The following is a 21,104-nucleotide window of genomic DNA, read 5'->3' on the forward strand; positions in this document are numbered from 1 at the left end:
TATGTCATGGAAGACTCTAAGAAAATCATGTATTATCAGGAAAATGAAAAACTTTGTTAATCCATATACATTTTTCCTCCCAAGTAAATTAACAATTCAAAATCTTGTACTAAACTTCATTAATTTTCTTCATGAATAATTCCATGTACATCTCAGCAATTTCTGTGTGAGAGGGTGAGAAGACTTGTCCTTTTATATTGCACTTGCTTGTATAAATGTAAATAAATCAGAAGTAGCTAATCTACTGCCCACATTTGACAAAGGAACATAATACTCTTGATGTTTATTGAAGTTTTTGGGTTACTTGAACAACGTTACTGTTCAACTTAATTGTGACTGGAAATATTCTTAATGAGCATCCTACAAACTTTTATATAAATGTTTGCTACAGCAGGAATAAAATACAAAGATTTTGTAAAAGAAGATAAATACTCCAGTCTCAGACTGTGACGTTTTTGCACTTCAGCATAAGCTTTATTTTAAGTTAGTAGTTCAGAAAAAGTCACATCGTTAATAATCACAACTTGCCAGTGGACATTACTTAATATTTGGCTTAATCTCCAGTTATTATAATCCATCTCAAATACCAATACAAGTTTAGAAATAGTTATTTGTCAAAACTATATCTGTTAATTTTTGTTCTTTGGTCATGCACCAGCCAAATAAGCAAGTATTTTCTTTAGTGCATGAAGTCATGTCATGGTGTAAATTTAAAGCTAATTAACATTCATTGACAAACCATTTAAGATTGTATGTAGGTTGACATAAAGACGTTTTTTCCAAAAAGTTGTTACATTTTTTCCATGTTGCTTCATTGTGGATTTTGTGCTTAGCATCTGACATGTTTTCTCAACTACTGTTTTTTAATGAAAACATGAAAGCACTCTGGGGAATGTGATAAAAGCAAAAATTCTATGATCTCTTCAAGGTAAATGACAGCATGGAATTTGTCACATCTGGATCAAAAATCTTTCATCTATTTACCTAAATAAGCATATAAAAATATTTAGTCTATTTACCTAAATAAAGCATATCTGGGTAATTAGGATTGTAATTCAATATATAAGTTTCTTTTAATAATTTCTCAATTGTCACTGATAATTTCATTTGGTCGTAAGCATTTAAATGATGTATGTCTTGCTTTTCTCTGTTTCAAACAAATAAAAGATGATTTGAAAAGAAATTACTTTTTGTGTCTCATCCCTTTTCCTATTAACACTTTGTAACTTATTTTTCTCTTTATAAGAAATCATCATAACTTAATTTTTAAATTGTATTTGTGTATGAAATAACAGAAACTATTTTTGAGACAACAGGATAAAACCCAGCAGAAATGTTGATATTACTGAAACTTCAAAACCAATGTTTTTTTGTTCAAGATATGTGAAAATTTGCTCCTTACTCATGCTGGTAAAATCACTTATACTAAATGGACTTCTTATATGAACAAGCCATGTGAGCTTAAGCATTGCTTCTGTGTCTAGCTACAAGATTTAACTTATAAATATACAGCAGATTTGCTATTGTGCATTTGTAGAAACATAGTATTTTAATTCAGAAGTACTAGCAAATATGTTAAACCTGGTTCATTTAAAACACACTTCATCACAGAAATCAGTTGTTCTAGGACTTTAATTTAAATGATTTAAATTTTTTTTAGCCAGCTCTTGATTTGAAAAAAGAGTTTTTATGGAAAAATACTTTTAAAATTGCATTTATTCACTTTGTTTTTCAATGAAACGATTTTTTAATAACTGCAAAGACAGAGAAAAACATTTTGTTTCAGTTCTAGTCACATGTCTTGCTTTGAGATTAAGATAATCATACCTCCTTGTTGAGCTGAAAATGTTTTCTTTAAATTTGGTCATAGGTCCTACTATTCAATTAATATAATCATACCTTCTTCTGCTGCTGAAAATAAAGCAGTTGTTTAATTAAACATGCCAGTTGTTTGTAATATAATGCTACAGAAATACTTGTTTGAAAGAAAGGCTAAAGATTTATATCAAACATTTCAATCTGACAAGTAAATTACATTTCCTCTACCATAAAGAAAGGTAAGGCAGGAAAATAGTTGCAATATAAGAGTAACTACGGTTGTTGCATTGAGGAAAAGCACACTTGTTCTCATTACTTGGGGATATGATAGTCATCAGTCTACAAAGGTGACCTTTTCCACTCTGGGGATTAAAGCTGAACATTTTACCTCCTTCAAATAAGGAAATAGACATTATTTTGAAATGGTAGCTATATTTTAATAGCTAATTAGTTCAGAGATGAGAGAAAAAGTGTGAGATTTTAAATTTAAAAAGTGAACAGAATGCACCTGAAGAGTGTCTGTACCAACATGTACCAAAGCAAGAATTAAGTTTTTTGTAAGAGTTTAAAAAGGTCTGCTTATCTTCACTTGCTTTCCCAATCTCAAATTATGATACTGTGTGTCTAAGACCTAAAAGATACAGGCTGCAAGAGTTGTCTTTCCAGTACTGAAGCTGGCATAAATTGCAGATTATCCACCCGTGCAGGCTGGTTTTCCCATTGGAAGATCTGGTGCTGGAAATGAAGCATTTCATGGTTTCCAGAATTTTATTGAAGGGGTTCAGTAGTTCTTTAAATTGCCCATATGTTATTTTTTTAAAAAATGAAAACACGTTTTTCAAGGGAAAAACATCTTAAGTGATCTCTGCTATCATTATGAGCAGGCAGAGCTTCTTGATGTCTACCTGTGAAATCAGAAAACATCTCTGATAATTAATGGAATATATGAAGAGAAGGAGGCAACAGTATCCACCTGTCATATGAATATTTTTCAAATCCTGAAAGACTACTGCAGTGTGCTTTCATAAGCCAGCCTAGGCAAAATGTGTGGACTTGCTGTTGGTAACTGAAGAAAAAGAAAGCTCAGCTGCTTCCATCAAGTAATTGCTGTGATAGAATAGTAAGAAGTTAGCTGAAATGATGCTTATGCCTAGTCTTCAGTGTTCCATGGGCATGGGGGCTTTTATTTATCCCTCATGGGCTGCAAGAATGAAGATGGGTATGATTTTTGCAAGGGTGAAATAGGTTGTCTGTCAATTGGGTTTAGGCGACAGTCTGTCTGCAGGCCGTAAGATGATCTGCAGAGTGCCAGAGGAAAGCAGGCAGAATTCCTGGCTTGCAAGCACAGATATTGATCTACCTTAGCCACCTAAACAATGCCTCACCTGTTTGCCTTGTCCATACCTTATTTTACGCAGTCTAATGCTTGTTTTGTTTGACTTTTCTTTTATTTCTGTGGATCTGAGCTTTGATACACTTTGGGGAGTACATAAACACGGTGTTGTACTTGAACATCACCATCCTGCAGAGTAATCTAGTGGCTCTGGACCACCCCTCCCTGCATGAGAACAGCAGTGTTATTGAAAATTATGAGTGAGCAACTGAGTAAGTAGGCCACATACACAAGTGTTTGATCTATCGGACTAGTGTCCGATGACATTGAATGTGAGATGCTACTAATTACTGCACTATGTACTCCCAGTTAAAATTTCTTAAATTGGAGCTACTAAAAGGGTCTATTTTTATAATTTTTTTTTCATCTGATGGTTACAAGATAAGCCACCACCGAGTTTAGAATCCTATCTACTTATTTTGAAAACAACTATGTTATTGTGTACCGTCTCAAGCAGGAATGAAATAGAAAACGGCATTCATTTTCCCAGTAAAGTATAACATAAATATTTTACCATCATTTATTATTAGTTTGCCATTTCCTGCTGACAGCAATTCCAACTTTGCCAGCAGGCACTGTGTCTCACAATCATATTGTGTTTGGAACAAATTAAGACAAACACAATTTCTTATAAAATAAATGAACAAAATTTGCAACAAAAACCTCTTCTGAAGCTAAATGAGCATTTCTTTTAAGTGCTGACACTTGGTATTATTTAATTTGCATACAGCACATTTCACTTTTACTGGAAAACAATGAAGTTAACGAAGAACTAAGTCATCTGTACTTTCAGGATAATTGAACATTGCTCAATTTAGAACTGTTTTATATTAATGCTGTGAAGGAGCAGCCTACATCATGGTAAGTTTGTCAGCAGTTTCAAACACAAGCATACTTTTGGCCCAGTGACATATGAAGTAGATGGATCAAAATTGAATATGAAATAGATTGTAATGACACTTAATTTGAGCTGATATAGAAATACTTTAAATACAGGGAGTGACACTGAGCCTTTTTCTTCCTGTGAGACATAATCCTCATTTCATAAGATCAGTTGATGGTTTAAGGTTAATAAAGAGAGAAAATCTTTATTTCTTATAAATTTGCTCTCATCTATGTACTTTCTCCTAGTCACTGAAGTATTTTCCTGGATGAAGTGAGACAAATGAAGAAAGTGATTTATGCTGGGATTGCCTTCCAGTTTTTGGTACAGGTGTGTGAAAGTGCAGTGAACCCATGATTTGTCTTACATCCCAAAGGCTTTGAAGACACACTCTACCTATAGTACCTATGGTACTGATCTTGAGAATGTGATTTTTTTGACCTTTTTAGACTTACAGAGTAGAAATAGACAATACCTTTGGATTTCTGGTGTAGAAAATTACAAATAAAACTAATTGCTTAAAGATAAAAAAACTCTGATGTAGAACTGTAATCAGAGGTAGGAATTGGTCCAACTCATTTATGCCTCACTTGAACTGAGTTTGATATAGAAGTGCAGACTTTGAACTGTACATTCCCTTTTTGATTTTCCATCTTTGTTGAGTTTAGTCTTACTGAAGGCACAAAACTGATAGCATAGATACCAATAATCTTCATATTTCTATGGACTACATGCAGAATTTCTAAAAGAAATTCCCTGTAAAATTCTGTAGATATGCTCCAAACTTTAAATCAAGTAGCCCACCCTTACAGATGAAAGACTGGTTTAACCTCTCCCTGCTGATTCATTCTTTGGCCACTCAGCTGGGAATATAAATTGTGATAGTAATTCTTCTTCTTTAAATAATTTGGAAGGGTGACAAATTATAGATGCCTCAGAAATTTTTCAGTCGGGAAAAAAGTGCAATTTTCAAATACATTCCTTCAAAAAATTTAAATAAGCAATACAATTAGCTAAGCACTTACATTTTATTAGCAATAGCAAGTAAATTAATAAGTAAATTCAATGAAAAAATGATTATGTGTCACAGTATATAGTTTTTACATTGACATTTCACATAATCTGACTTTGCTGAGAGGAGAAATCACTCGTCTGTTAAAATTACTTTTTAAAAGCTGTCAAAATTGGAAAACCTGCTGTCAAAAATATGATGAGAAAAGTTTAAAAATGGTAAAGTATGTTGACTTAGACAAAAAATATTACCTTTAGAGTGGAAAACTTGAATATTGTATCATTATCTTCTACACAGAGGGAAAGCGTTATCTTTTTCCAAGCCATCCTTTTTTTTTAACATTTTAAATTTATGTTTTGCATTTACATTTCAATATGAATGGGACTTCATCCAATTTATGCTGAAGCAGAAGCTGAAAGTAGCAGGTATTTGGATATTTATATTTTAATTGTATGCTGGCGTTTTACAATTTTTAAAAATGACAAGATTCACAGGCCACTAAGGGCGAAGTCCACAGTTCGTCTATGCTCTAGTCCTGCAAAGTTCTGTGTGCCAGGGCCCATGGGATGGAGCTTGGCTGCTGGCTGGAAGGTAGTCTGCTAGTAGAGAGAGATCCATTCTGCTTTCAGGTAGCATTTTGGTATCACCAGCAGTCACAGACCCTCCTTCTCCAGCAAGTCTCCACCATGTTTAAGGACAGTTTCAAAGAAGGTGACAATTCTGTCTCCATGCACATTCAGTCTTTGGCCTCTTTGTTGAGACTGCCAGCAAGGATGCCAATTACAGCCATTCAAAGAAGTCCAGATATGCTGTGGTAATAATGAAATACAGATTGAGAGGGATACAATCCAAAATCATAGTTAAGTGGAAATGAGAAAAAAACAGAATCTGAAATAAGATTTGACTAAGAGCTACAGAATTATATATCTCTAAGTACATCTCATTTTTACTAGTTACTTTTGCAGCCATTGCTGCCTTTAATACTATACAGCCCTTAATAATAATTTTTCTGTAAATTGCTGTCGCTGCATGCATGCAGGTAAGACTGACTACATGTGAAGCAGAGTCACTATGAAGGAAGAGTGCACATGGCAATAGAAGCTGACTGTGATGCCTTAACCACTGTTCTAAACACATACTACTCAGAAGTCATTAAACTGGACCTGAGAGGTGTAAAGTAATCAAAAGATTATTTTATTTTTACTTCACTAGTACTTCACATCTTCTGGCATTATGTCTGTGATGTCCTTTCACTCTCATGTATGCAAAGGGAGTGAAGTTCTTTTGCTCTCTAACACCGTTCCTTGAAGTACAGACTGATTTAATCTTGCTGTTCAGCCTGCATGTAATATATCTTGAAATATACTCATTTTTCCCAGTTTGGAGAATGGCTACTGAAAAATGTTAATGGCAACATGACAAAACATATAGGGAAGCCATTTGTGTAAATGATATTTCTGCTTAGGTCATGAATCAGAGCGCTCCATGGGTTCTATTTTGTTTCCTCCAGATCTGAGCAATTCTTTACCTTTCTACATCTAGGTGCCCTTGAAACCTTCTTCTTCCTAGGTTTTCTACACAAATGATGCTTTCCAGTCTTTCCTTTAGAGCTTTTCTGGCCCACTTGTCTGCTTCTGCTGCTTAGACACGTTGATTCATGTCCTTGTTTTAAAATTAATTTGCACTCTGATGGCTCAGAAAATCTTTTCCAACCTAATCCAGTAAGCAGTATTGTCTGAAGGCTTGAGCATACTTTGCTCTGTCTCACACTGACCACAAAAATGTTTAACAGTCTTTAAATGAATTTGATCAAAAGAAGAAATTTTGTTAACAGAGCAAATGGGAATTTAGAGTCAGATGTGGGAGGCTGCATCTCTTGCATTTTGTAATCAGCCTGACTCACTTCAGGCTGTGTGGGGGCTGCTCTTTCAGCTCATGAATACCACCACATCAACACAAGATTCTTTGAGGTCCATTTGTCTGTCTATCTGAACTCCCACATTGTTTCTTGAGTGCCTCTGGTGCATGTTGTCCATGCTCTTGGCACTTATTTACTGCTTTATGCTGCAGTAAAGGAAGGAGGAATAATTTCACCATAGCCTAGCACACCTAACAAGAACTCTACTTTTGATGCTACTTTGAATTCTAATGGTGATTAAAACAGAGATAGCTGACCTCCAATAGTTACTTTGATGCAACAGAGAATGATATGTCATTGCTCCAGAGAAGACAAGGAGACATAGATTTTAATGAAAATTAGCTGAATCTATTCTGAAGAGAAGTCAAAAGGGAAGTATATATAAGGACATAAGGCGTTTTGGATTGCTAATAAAACTACAGCAAAATCCAACTATACATGGCAAGATAAAATGTTAGATTCTGAAGCTGAGACAGGATAAAAAGGAAATTAATCAAAATCAAGAGAGAAATGAGAAAACATTCTTTGTAAACTGAGGATAATTTGGGTTCTTTGGAGGAGGTTGACCTGTATTTAAAGAACATGTGTATAGCATTCTTTTATTAGAAACCTAATGGACCCTTCCCTTATATCAGAACTGATTAGAGATCAAAAGAACCTCAAGTATCCTTGGGCAAACTAACAATCTTGCTGGTGGTGCTTTGGGAAGGTTGGGCCATGCTGAATATAATTCTAGTGAGCCATGAAGAAAGGTATATACAAGAAGGTACAAGAAGGTACAAGAAGATATTGGAAAATATGACTCAGAGGTATTGGAATAATTTGTTGTGGAGGTGATGAAAATGGAGGATAAAAGGAAAATTCACTTGGGCTTCTGAAGCTCAGCCCTGTCCTTTGTAGCTGGCATTTATGTGGCAATAATACAGATTTTAATACAACTTTACCATAGTAGAAAGACTTAGTGATTAATTTATATAATCTCTTTTGTTAATTTAAGCAGCTGATTGCAGCCATCTTCTATAACTAACTGCTAAGATTTAAATTAAGATTACTTTAGTTAGGGAGCTATTAGAGACAAAAAACCCCATTAGTGTCTCTGAATCTGACAGTTTGGAGAAATAAAGGAATTTATTCTAATATGTCTCTATATTATTGCTATTACTATTATTATTACTACCTTCCATCAGATTTCATCTGCCTGAGAGCTGTATCAGCAGACTGCAGGTTCTGTTTTCTCATCATCCTGATCAGTGGAGTCATGATATACAGGAAGAAAGAGGAATTCATGCTTATAAAGCCAGTCTCTACTCTCAGTAGAGTAGGCCATCAGATTAGCCAGAAAGCACTTTAAAGAGTAGAGAAGCTAATTAAGACACAAGTAAGATCTATAGTACCTCCATGGAAACTCAGACTCATTTATGAGCTGCTGCTGTTTTTATGCTTGTTATGTGTTTTAGGTTAAACAGTGTTTTTAATGGCAGGTTTGTTCATCACGGAGGAAATTGCACAGACTCATCAGCATTAACGCACCAAGGAAGAAAATACAGGCAGAAATGTAGTATGGATGTATTGCCAAAATATGAAAAAAGCATTCTTAGAGACAGAAATAAAACACACGTGTGCAGCTAAACATTTTCATATTGTGAAGAAAGAAGCTGGTCTTTGGCCTGACCATTCTGTGTCAGACGAGGGTATGTAAAGGCTGAGAAATCCCAGTCACCCCTGGATTATGTGGCACCAAGCAAATTGGTGGAGGGCATAGAGCAAATAATTTTCCTTTCTGGCACTTATTCTAAACAGTACTTGTATTTCTCACGTAAATTTCTTTAACTTTAAATGCTTGAGCGGAAGTAATTTTGCAATACAATTAGCATAATTATTGATTTATCATGCATCAGCTGCTTCAGGTTAAATGTTTGAGCCTTGATGCTTACTGTGAAGTTAATTCAAAGTACCTCATGATCTTTGTCATGTATGCTGTGGGATTTCTCAGACAATCTTTGCCACAGAGCAGGGCACATCTGATAACTCATTAGTCTGTAATAATTTTTTGTGTTTCAAAGTCCTTTGGATTCAGAACTATTATGCAAATATTTGAAGTATTCAAGAGCTATGTAGTGGGTGCATAAATCATGAGAATGCCATAAAAATGGAGACATACTTGAACAGACTGAGAAAGAATGGAGATGTAACTAGAGAGAAAGGTAATAATAGAGGCAGGGACAGACATAGAATTAGAGGTAGGTATATTTATGGTTCTTTTTTGCTCACATTGATTCAGGCCTAATTTTCAAGACCTTCACCCAACTATTTTCATAGTACATAGAAGTGAATTAAAAAAAAATATTTAATTAAATTAATAACTTTTGTTCTTGTTTCTAATAAACCATCAAATTATCTTGGCTGTTTGCAACAAAATCACAGCATTCAGCAATTCTGTGGTGTTTTTACACAACTGGTCTTCAGACTTCTCTTGACTCTAAAACTGACTTCATGTTTAGAATGTTTTGAAAAATGGAGGCTATTTTGCACAGATTCTTTGAGAATCAAATCTCCCTTTAAGCAGCATTGCAACAAACCTACTGTTGATGGAAAGAATTATTTTCATCTCACCTTCCCATATGGCGCTCGAAAAGAAATCCAATAATCCAGTCTTAAAAGAGAATTCTCTATATTCAGATATTGAAAATATGAAATGGTTTGGAATAGAGGATGGGGCTTGCTGTTGGAATGATTAGAACACGTATAAATTTTCTTGTAAGAGATATTAAAAAAGGAGGTTGAATTGATCTGAATGTTTTTGAGATAGAAGAGTTTGATAATAATACACTGAAGAAAATTGATACCAGTTGTTTAAAATCAAACTGCAAATGAACTACAGCTACTAAAAAATGTGCTACTTATTCGTTTCTTTAAAATAACATCCTTGCTCCTGTTATATTATCCTGCTATAATAGTATCCAGCTCCTAACTCCTGCTGTATTCTAATAATGACAGAGACCCTGTCTTCTGGGTAAGCTTATGACTCAAATTCACTGATTTCAATAGATTTGTATGTTCATACATTTTTCTGCATGTGTTTCTTTTGCTTTGTCTTTAATTATAATCAGAAATGAGAGCAGGCTGTGGACTGAAACCAGGGAAGTCGGAGTCTTGGAGCTTTCTGCTTTATGGAACCAAGAGAAAAATGTTAAACTACCAAAAAATAGTTATACCCTTCTGCCAGCTTCTCCTGGACATGTTCTGATCATACATCCTGTAGATCTCCACACTAACTTGAAATGCTGGATTTAAAATCTCCAATTTTTCCAAATTCATAGATTCCCTAGATCTTCCCAAATAAGACTGTACTTACATTTAGATGAAATTCTTACAGTACAATTTCTCTCAGCTTTATAGTGACAGTAGCAGTGACATACCAAAGTCATAATCAGTTCATAGCACGATGTATAACCCACTCTTCCAACTTTGCTATCATGAACTTTTGTGTAGGAGGATCAAATGTTGGCTATTAATGGTTTCTGGAAGAGGAAAATGAAAAGAAGAAATAGGACAATTCTCTCTGTATCTCTCTTAAGAGGAAATCATCAAAAGGAGAGCCTTTTGGTCAAAATGAATACTTTGGCACTTTAAAAAGTCATGTGCAAAAAAGCATTTCTGAAATGTCCTCATAGCGAAAGGATTTTAACAAATGAAACAAGAAATTATAATTCCATATCAAAAATTTGAAGAGGGAGGGAATATTTTTGCTGTGTGCAAGCTGAATCAAGTTAATGAGGCATCTAACACTGCAAAAAGAGCGTTCTCTATAAATAAATCCCGTCTGATTGGGATATATTAGTCTTCTGATAACACTCTATAGCATACAGATGCTTTGAATAGAACGCGTATGTGTGCAAATACTCAGATCTATTGGAGTTACTGTTCTCCAAGTCCTTGTCCATGATGCTTATTGCAGTCATTTTCATATTTAAGCACTGAATAAAACCTCAGTCTCACTCCACTGCCCGGTTTGAATAGGTAGGTTTAGCAGCTAGGCTCTGTGAAAGCTCTGGAGATTGTATTTCACACACAACGATGTGGCTAAAGAGCAGCTGTGTAGCCTGTCAGTGGAGGACTCTTCATCTGCTTGCCCCTCTGGTGAGCTCTCCCAACACTTTGCTAGCACTTTGCCAACACTTTGGTAATGCTTGTGCTTTCAAGAGCTTTAAAGGATCAAGGAGTGAGGCCTCGTGTCACAGAATACTTTACTTTCCCCCGTCACTATCCTGGTTCTGTGCTTCTATGTGTCATTGAGACTGTGGTGACTGTGAAGGCAGCATGGGTAAACAGCCAGGAGAAAAGTTTTATAAAGTTACAGTGTCTGGTAGCTTTCTCAGAAGTCAATGTGTGTTGAACTTCAAAATCTCTAAAAAGAGGGTCAATTAGCTGGGGCTTTTTTGGTGATTGTTGTCATTGATTATTTTTTGTGAGGGAAAGGATTTGGAAAGTTTCTTTGAAAAAAGTTTTCTCTTTTTTTTTTTGTTTATTTCTATGATTGTTTTTGTTTTATCTTCCAGGAAATGGAAAGGTATTTCTTTCTGAAGTATCATACCCTTGTTTTTCCTTGAAATTGTGCTATAGTTACCTATGCACTGTGGTTTCACATTTTTCTAATGGATTTTCTTCTTTGGGAATATTATTTATTCTCTCCCCAGTTTGAGAACAAAGAGATGGGGATCCTTGGAGAGGGTGTTTTGTTGTGGTCAGAATGATAACTTTGAGTTTTGGGAATATTGCGGAGGAATTCAGAAGCTTTAGTGTAACTCAGAAGAAAATAAGTAAATACTCAACACTTTAGTTCCAGGAAAGTCTAGGAATCAATAGAGCATAATTAACCTGCAATCCTAAAGAAAAAAATGTATAAAATACCTATTTTCTTATATATTTCCTTAAAATATACTAAGGTGTCTGTGCTTAGTGCACAGTCTTTTTTTTTTTTTTTTTTTTTTTTTGTCCTGAAGACTGGGCAGGAGAGGATTTAATTTTGTTTTCTACATAAGAGTGCTTGGTGGGAAAATTATCTTTTGAATTAAAATGCAAAACTTATTATGAGATATCAGTTAGTTACTAAGACATTGGTTATTCAAGATCACAGGAATTTAGGGCACAGTTTTTTGAAGTCAAGTACCCCCCCATGCCTTTTGAGGATCTAGATCATTGGACTCAGAGTGCTAAGACTAAGAGTGAGTAATGATATATTTAAAAATGTACCAACATGTCTAGTTAGGAAAAACCACATATCCTGTAGCTCAGGATGATTTAGTTTTATTTATAAGAATATTGCATAAAATGAATGCTTAGAGATATACTTCATCTTTACTAGTTTTATTTGTGCTCAATTTTATAGTACACAAACTTGAATCAAAATGCTTTTTAATAAATCAAATCTTAAAACTCTATGATCACTGCCATTATGGTTTTTGGAGAGGAAGACCTCTCTGAAAAGCTGATATCAATCATTCTTGTCTGAGGTCTGAAGCAAATGTAACCTGCAAAGGCTGGTAGCTGGGCTATCTGCCATCATTGCTGGCAGCATAAAGGCTCCGGATACAGTGTTCTAATAGAAGGAATATGGAGAGAAATCTGTCTGGTTTTAATGTGTGTTAAGATTTTGAGATTAATTCATGTTTTTATGTATGGAAATAGTGATCTAGATTTCAGGGTCTATGGATGGCTTTCCACTGCAGTGCCCTCTGGACAGTTTGTTGCCCTGTCTACTATACTAGTTTGCTGCTTTATGTAAGACCATCCTTGTTTTTGAGGAGTGACCTGGGACAATTATTGGTCCAATATCAAATGGGACAGAAGTCTTGGACAGAGATGTTTGCTTTGCTATTTGAATGTACAGTGCCAGTAAAATAAAGCCACAATGAAGACAGTGGTCAAATTAAATGAGGACATGGTTGAAACTGCTTCATTATGGTACAAATAGACAGCTAACAGTCATGCAGAATAGGGAGTGCTGAATACTTAATACTCAGGAGAAAGATAACAACTTCAGAATCTTCCAGGACATTTTTAGATTTCCTTTCTGTAGATGAAGGAATTGTACAAATTGCAAATCACTGGATAAAAAATATTTAAAGGGAATACACCTTTAATGTTGTTTGTGACCTTAACAGGAACCCTCATTTTAAGTGATGATTGGAAGCAAGAAATAAGAGCATGTGAACAAGAATAATTATTTTAACCCAGCTTTTATATATGCATTAAAATGCTAACATTGTGGCACTCTTCAAAATAACCTATAATAGGAAAATATAAAGGTCCTTCTCTTTTTATGCTAATAAGTAGTAGTCCAAAAAACCCCAAACCCAACCTTCAGAAAAAATATACTAAAATGTTTTTCCTCTGAATACATATTTAAAATGAAGACATGATGACAGCTTTCATTTGAGCACTGGACAATTTTTTTTCAGAGTTTGCTGCTGTTCATGCAAAATAAGTTGCTGTGATTGCAACATATGTATTATATGGCACATATGCTACCTCTTAGATAAAAGTGTAACTCTTGTGGTTCCTAGCATTTTTCTAAGGACATACAGTGTTTAACAGTAACAGATCTTTTTATAATACTTTTGCCATGTTTTTGGCAACTAAATATTTTTTCTTTAACCTTTCTCATTCATAAGTTAAATTTGTTGTTAGAGAAAAATGGAGTGTGGAGGTAGAAAGCAACAGTGTGAATAAGAGAGCAAGAGTGTTTTGACTGGCAGTTTTCTCTTTGGCTACCATTTTGTGTTTCTTTGTTGTAATGCAGAAGGGCAATAAATTGCCAGCTGCAAACAAGGGTCTGTTTAGCTGTGTACAGACAATCATATACAATCAATGGCGGGTTAAAATGCTGGTGTGGCACTTTAGAAATTAGGAATAAGAACCACTCCTAAGAAAATGTGGGTTTATTTTCTAATTTCTGACATATACAGTAAAATACGTATATTTTCTATCTATTTGTTTGATTGTGTTTAGTCTTTAAACCCTTCTAAGGGTGTGGGCTTTGAATTATGGCATATTGAAACATATTTTCACACACATGATAATGAATCACAGCAATAAGATAAATAATCAAAACTCCACCCACAGTATCAATGATTAAGTGTTTTTTCTTGAGAATATTCCCATGAAATCAGTGGAACAAACCATATGGAGGATTTTTACTACATGTGAGCAAGGAAGACAGCAAGCTTTAGGGTTGAACATGAAGCAAACTTTCTTGAAAGGATATCATTATTTGTTCTCTACTTAAATCCTCAGTAAATGAAGTGGACCTTCAGTTTTCTCCCTCTTACTCCCAGAAATGATCCCATTATACTGGTAGTTCATAAATATGCAGCGAGGCCCATCTGTTCTATCTTGTGATTTAAGATAGCATCCTGTAATTCTTTGCGACGTCTGGATCTGATCACAGAGGTAGCAGAGGCCGTGCTGAAGCCACCATTGCTCTCAGGTGTGTTGGCTCAGGGCTCCCGAGGAGCTCTGACATGCCCCAGTCTCTCTCAGAAGGGACCTTGTGTCCCTGCCCACGGCTCAGGAGAGCGCCCTGCTCACAGAGCCCTGCCCGGACATGGGGCTGCCGCTGTCCTGCAGGAGGGGCCCCTTGGGAATCCCTCGAGCACTTGCCCAGGGATGCTTTCCCCAGATCAGGCCAGAGCACACCGTTACACTGTCAGGCTCCATCTTCAGATGGAGATGAATTTTTAGGCAATCTGTAGATCTGAGCTTACTGTCAGAATTATGAAAAGCCTTGGAAGGAATTCCATAAATGTTCAAAAATAGCTATTCATAAGCAACAACAGAATAGAAGTAACAGTTTGAGAGATTTTTTAACTCCATTACTTGTACATATTTATACAATATAGTGCCTGTCACAGATAATATACAGCAGATTTATCATGCTTTATTATTTTAAAGAAGAGTTTGTTCTCTGAATGACGTATGAAATAAATTGCAAATAAACAAGATGCTGCTTAATAAAACAATTAGTTCTCTGCAGGCACTGGCAGTGTTTTCTGAATTCTTATCAGCCCTGGTTTACAGCTGTAACTTCAGGATATTATAGGAGATTGAATCGTATACAGGCAACAAAACAGATGATCAAATTCACAAGGGATCATATCAGGCTTTTTCCAGTACCAAAGAAACATATTAATCCTTGTCACTGTTTTTTGAAACGCTGTGACAGAAATAAACCTGTACTGTAACTTGGCCCTTTTAATGAGCTTCTGGAGTGTGGGCCTTCTACTCAGCACCTGAAAAACACAACAAAACACCTTTTACATTAAAGATGTGAGGTTTGCTGCTGGCTAAATTTGTACACAGAAGTCTATAAACCAGTGCTCAGCCAGCTGGGAAGCAAGAAAGCAAATTCAGATTCTGTCATGAACTTCACAGACCAATTATCTACTTGGAATCATGGGAGTTTAACAAACAAATACCAGCCCCTGCTGAGCCTTTTCAGTCCAGCAGCTTATGGGTGATTCAGTTGCATCAGAGGCTTTTAGACTGATCAATTCTTAATCACAAAGCGCAAAAATTATTCTCAGACTCATGTCAGTTTCTTTGGACACCTTTGTTAACAATCTGCTTCAAATCATTTTTTTAAAGAACTGCAGACACTGTTTTTATTGACTTGCCACTTGTAAAATGTTTATAGCTTGTTAATTTATATTTACCCCTTTACTTTTGCCTGCAAATCAACATCACTTAGCACAGTTTGGTTACACTTTGTCCAAAGGAAATTACAGAAGCCTGCTATGGGGGTAAAATGAAGGAAAGCTGAGGAAAATCAATACACTGATGATTAAACAGATCGTAGCAAATTCACGGTTGTAAGCTACAGCATGGAGACATCAGTGTGATGCCTATCTAGTGGTTAATGTCCTTTCAGCCAGTTGAAGAAAATTTTACAATAAGGCAAAATGTAACAGAAAAAAATATAAGCTACTACAGAGCAATCCTTTTTTTTTTTGCTCTGTAGGAACAATCCTGTTATTCAAATTTTATTTTGCTATTTGTCTTCACTGTAGAAAAGTAACTGTAGAAAAGGTTTAGATTTAAGAAAAAGAAAATCTATTTTATGAGAAAATTTGCAGTGGGAGTTTTAAAGAACTCTGACTTGCAGTATCATTCACATCTACTGTAAAAGCTCTGTGTTTACTGTTATTTTAAACCACTCTTTTCTGTCAGTGAAGTTCAAGTGTGAGAATTTCTATTTTAATCTTCCTTTTGCTTTAATTAGAAGACAAAAAGGTATAAGCCTGTTTCTAAACAAGTATCCTAACAAGAATGAAAATATTTAGTGTAAATTGTATATTGTTTAACAAAGTGAGAATCTGTCACTGCTCATTTTAATAGAGAAAATTTAGACTAAAAATAGGCAAATGGGGTTTTTTGCATAGTCAATTCTTGTTTACATTTAAAAGCATGGAAGAAGTATTCAAGAAATTGACAGGGAAGAAGGAGAACAGCCTTGGGAATAATAACCAAACACCAGTACCAGAATAATGGAAGAGTCCTGAGTGGGTCCAGAGACTTCAAATTTGTAGACACTTCTAACTTATGCACAGGACAGGTTTCCTCTCTACTACCCACTGCAGTGCCTCCACAGCACAATATGACCCTGTGTGGTGTGGGTTTACTAACCAGTAGCCATATACAATAGATTTTGTATAATGAACTTGAAGCGCTAGGCTAAAATTATCATTATTGATAGGAACAGGGATGTCAGAGAAGAACTGGTAGCAAACAGAACAAAACAACTCTGGCTTGAGCTTTTGCGTATCAGCATATGCCTATTTCAGGGGGTTTCAAAGGCTGGTGTAAGGAGATGGCCCACAGAGATGGCCTCATTCCCTCCTAAGAAAGGATATTCAGGGAGAAAGGAGATTATTTCTCCCTCTCACACAGCTTAAGGATCCGCAGAAAATGTTCACTCTGGTGAAGGAACGTTGCTGACCTGCTCCTGGACCTCCCCGCCAGCCTGGAGCCCCGGCGGTGCTGGTGCGCTGCCGTGGCGCAGCGTGGGCAGGGGCTGGCAGGGCCGGGAGGGGCAGCGGTGTCCATGCGCTGCCAACTGCTCCGACCACATCCCTCAGCACTCCCCAGAGCTCCACTGAGTCACCACAGCTGCATTCAGCCTCCTCCTGCTCTGCTCTGCTGATCCAGAACTGCGCCTGTTTGCAGGCTCACGCAAAAATCAGCAGAAGAAAACACTTGGGCCTTGCTTCTGAACTCTAACGCAATAGTGCTGCTCCTCACAGATGCATACCACCTTTCTTTTGACAATTTCCAGAAGAACCATGGTTTTATACTTGAAAAATAATCCTGAAATTCTTTATTTTAATTAGGAGAAGCATCATAAGGAGAACATGAAGTGCCAGAAACTTTATCTGTGTGCTAAGCTACATTCTGCTGCTGATTTATTTATATGACGGACGGTCTTTATTTAGCTGATAATTTTATCCTTTATATAGTCTTAAAAAATCTGCTGTTTTTCTAAGAGGTTCTGCACCAAAAGGATTTTTGTTTTGGTTTGAAGCAGGTAAATTCATAATTGCTTTAATAAATAGCATTCAATTAGTCAAAAACCAAATAGTCTACAACTAATTTTTCTGAATGATAGTGTCTTGTGGTGTCATCTGGGGACCTATAAGTTCAGCAGTATTTTAAGATGTTTAAAAATTCCCAGTAAAATATAGACCAAAATATTATCAATAGAAAAAACGTAAGAGTTATAAATAAAAGTTATAAAAAGAATTATAAAAGGAGTTATAAAGCACAAATAGATTTCAAAGAAAAAATAATCTTTTCTGAACTCAACCTGTGCAAAAATCCAGCCACATTTCATATTTTCAAGTTGCAAACTCAGTACAAGGATGAAGAAAATTAAAAGAAAATGCAAACATAACAGATATTAAATATATAATGCAAAAGAAAATTTAGATAAAATACATTATTAACTGAAGATTTGTTGCTCCCACAATTCACATAGCAGTTTAAAGTAAAAGCTCAACTAAAATGTTTTAAACAGTTTTAGTGATGTTTTCTGTCATTGGGATCATAAACATGAATTAGAAACTAACCTTTGAAAAGATTTACTTCTAGTGAGCTGTATAATAGAGTGATAATTTTACTGAAAGATTTAACTTCTCCTGTGTTTTTTTCTAATTCTTTATCTATAGCTGTAATGAATAGGATAAAATAACTGATAGTGAGAGTTGTAGTAAAACATGCCTGCATGATATTGATAGACTAAAAAGTGAAAAAAAAAAAAACTACTGGAAAATGTGGGAAAAGATCCATGCCAGAATCCTCTTGGGTTTGACATTTTAATTGTGCTCTTGGGTATGTAGTTTTCAAGATTTTCTTCAGTTGTGGCATTGAAGGAAAAGTAAAATGAAGTGACAGAACAGATTAGAAGGCGATAATGGAAGGGAAAGTGAATAAACCAAGTGTAAACTTTTGAGAGGAAACACTAGTGTAAAGCCCACTAGTTATGTGCTATTTTGAAAAAAAATTTTGTTACTCCAACACTTTGATGAAGAGGACAAATAAACTTTTTTATTAAGTAGTGATACATATTCAAGAGTAAAATGAACATGTTACCAAAACATCCTTTTTCAAGGGGCAGGTTCTTTGAAGTTACTACTAATCTTTGCTATTTATATTAAAATTTTGCAATAAGTTTATTCTGAAAAAAAATACTCTACTGCTTTTCAGATGCTTACACTAATTCCTATTGAACTATGATATGCTATTTATGAATGGAATTCTTGTTAATTTTGGCATATATAATTTATTTAATTATGGAAAGCATATAATTAAAAAAAGTATATTCATAATAAATATTAAGAGTTTTTTTGATAGCAAAAAAACCAAATGCAAAGTAGTATATTATGATGTTTGATGAAACGCCCTATCAGCAGCAACAAAATTCCTTGAAAAACTCTGAACAAAGCACTTTTTTTAAAACTTTGTCGAGCTTATTAGCTTGCTAAAGATCTGATCATTAAGAGTTTAGATTGTTTCTCTGTTAAATCAGATATGCCTCCTTCAATTTTTACAATACTTCCTTTATAAATTAATTGTTCTTCAGTTAAAGAATCTCCCCCACGTGAAAAAGCAAAATCTCAGTAGATGCGGATTTTACACTGCACTAGATCAATCCCAATACCAGTAAATGGATATTATTAAACAGCATGGGGTAGTGCAAACTGGGAAAGAAAACTTGTAGTGTGCTGCCTTTGAGCAGACCTGGCTTGCATGCTGTGACAGGGCAATTGTCGACATGCTTTTTCATGCCAATCTGCAGCTTTTTCAACTCTAGATGCTATGGCAACCAGGGTTTAACAGACTAAGCAGCTAACAAGCTTCCCTGATGGAATTGTCTGGTTGTATGATTGCCTTGTCTTAGTGAAAATATAAAATAGACCAAAGACACTTGTGGACATTTGTCAAACTGATTATAATCTGGACACTCAGCTCATAATTATCTGTTATATATTGCATAGTATTGACCGTCAGTGTTTTCCATGATGTCTGTAGAGAACCCAAGTGTCTTTCTGTGCACCCTGTTTCCTGTGGAATGAATGGGTTTTGGTTAGGCTGAGTTAGTCAACATAGCAGTTAAAATTACATGGATATAGAAAGTTTAAAGGTTTCTTCCCCCTCTTTCTCTGTTTGTTTCTTTTTTTGTTTTGTTCTGCCTTTTTTTTTTTTTAGTTTGCTATTAAAATAAAAGAAAGGAAATAAATGTGAATTTTAAAGTAACACTATTCTTTACAAACATATAAAATTGGAAAAAAATGATACTTTCAGGAAACGGTTTTAAAAATCTGTATGTTTCTTTATCAGGTAGTTGAGTTCTTTTTGGCCCCAAAGAATGGTTTGTGTTTCTTACTTGCTTGTTTGTTATTTTTTAATTTATTCTCAGAAGAAAAGGACATTCACCATAAAACACGGGCCTAAGACTGCATGTTTCCCAGCACCTTTTACAAGCTGTGGAGCTCATTACTTTGCAAAGACTGCTTGGCCACTTGTAGAACACTGCCTTATTGTTTTGAATCTCTTTCAATTCTATTGAAAGCTAAGCAGAATGTTTTTACTGTAGTATTTTCTTGTTGTTATTGATTGGTTGTTTGATTTGTTTGTTTGCTTTTGTCCTGAGGTGAGAAATTCAGATTTCATATTTTTCTATGTGGATTTTTTTGCAGCATTTTTACTCATACTGCATTTTGGGATGAACCTTAGCAGGCTACAAGAAGACCCATAGGATGCAAATAAAGTTTGAGTTCACAAGTGGGACTTTTGTCTTTGGCAGTTTGACTCTTGAAGTTATATCACTGCAGATGGTCCTGACTAAAGGTATCCTCTCAATGTTCCTATTTTAGGGATGTTGTCTGCTACTGTACCTCTATGAGGCCAGCAAATACCCAGCTAATTAGGCCAGCTAATCAGTTCTTTCCTGTAGGCAGTAGAATTCCTTATCCAGTTGTGCAGGCTGTCCTCAAGGCCTCATGAGTGAATGTTACAAAGGTGCAGTGTTTTTTTCATGAAAGAGAAGGTGAATGTCATGGACAGGCTATTTGCAATCAGGCATTCTTCTTGCAAATATGAGGAGTTCCAATACAATATACGATTCCAAGGTGAAAGAACAGTATATTGTTAAGTGAGCAAGGAAAAACACCTAAGAAAGTTTTATTTACTGAATGTATAGACTTGTTAAATTTTCTGATATTTAAGATTCTGAATTCATGTGTGGTTCATAATTATGCCCACGTGCTCAAGAAGGAGATTGGCATTCTGGCCTGTATCAGCAATAATGGGGCCAGCAGGGCTAGGGCAGTGATTGTCCCCCTGTACTCAGCACTAGTAAAGCCACACCTCGAGAACTGTGTTTGGTTCTGGGCCCCTTACTACATGAGAGACATTGAGACATGATCATGTCCAGAGAAGGGCAATGGAGTTGGGGAATGGTCTAGAGAGTAAGCCACAGAAGGAGTGACTGAGGGAGCTGGGGTTGCTTAGCCTGGAGAAAAGG

Source organism: Lonchura striata, chromosome 5 (assembly GCF_050655825.1).
Source record: "Lonchura striata isolate lonStrDom1 chromosome 5, ASM5065582v1, whole genome shotgun sequence".
In the NCBI taxonomy this organism is placed as follows: Eukaryota; Metazoa; Chordata; class Aves; order Passeriformes; family Estrildidae; genus Lonchura; species Lonchura striata.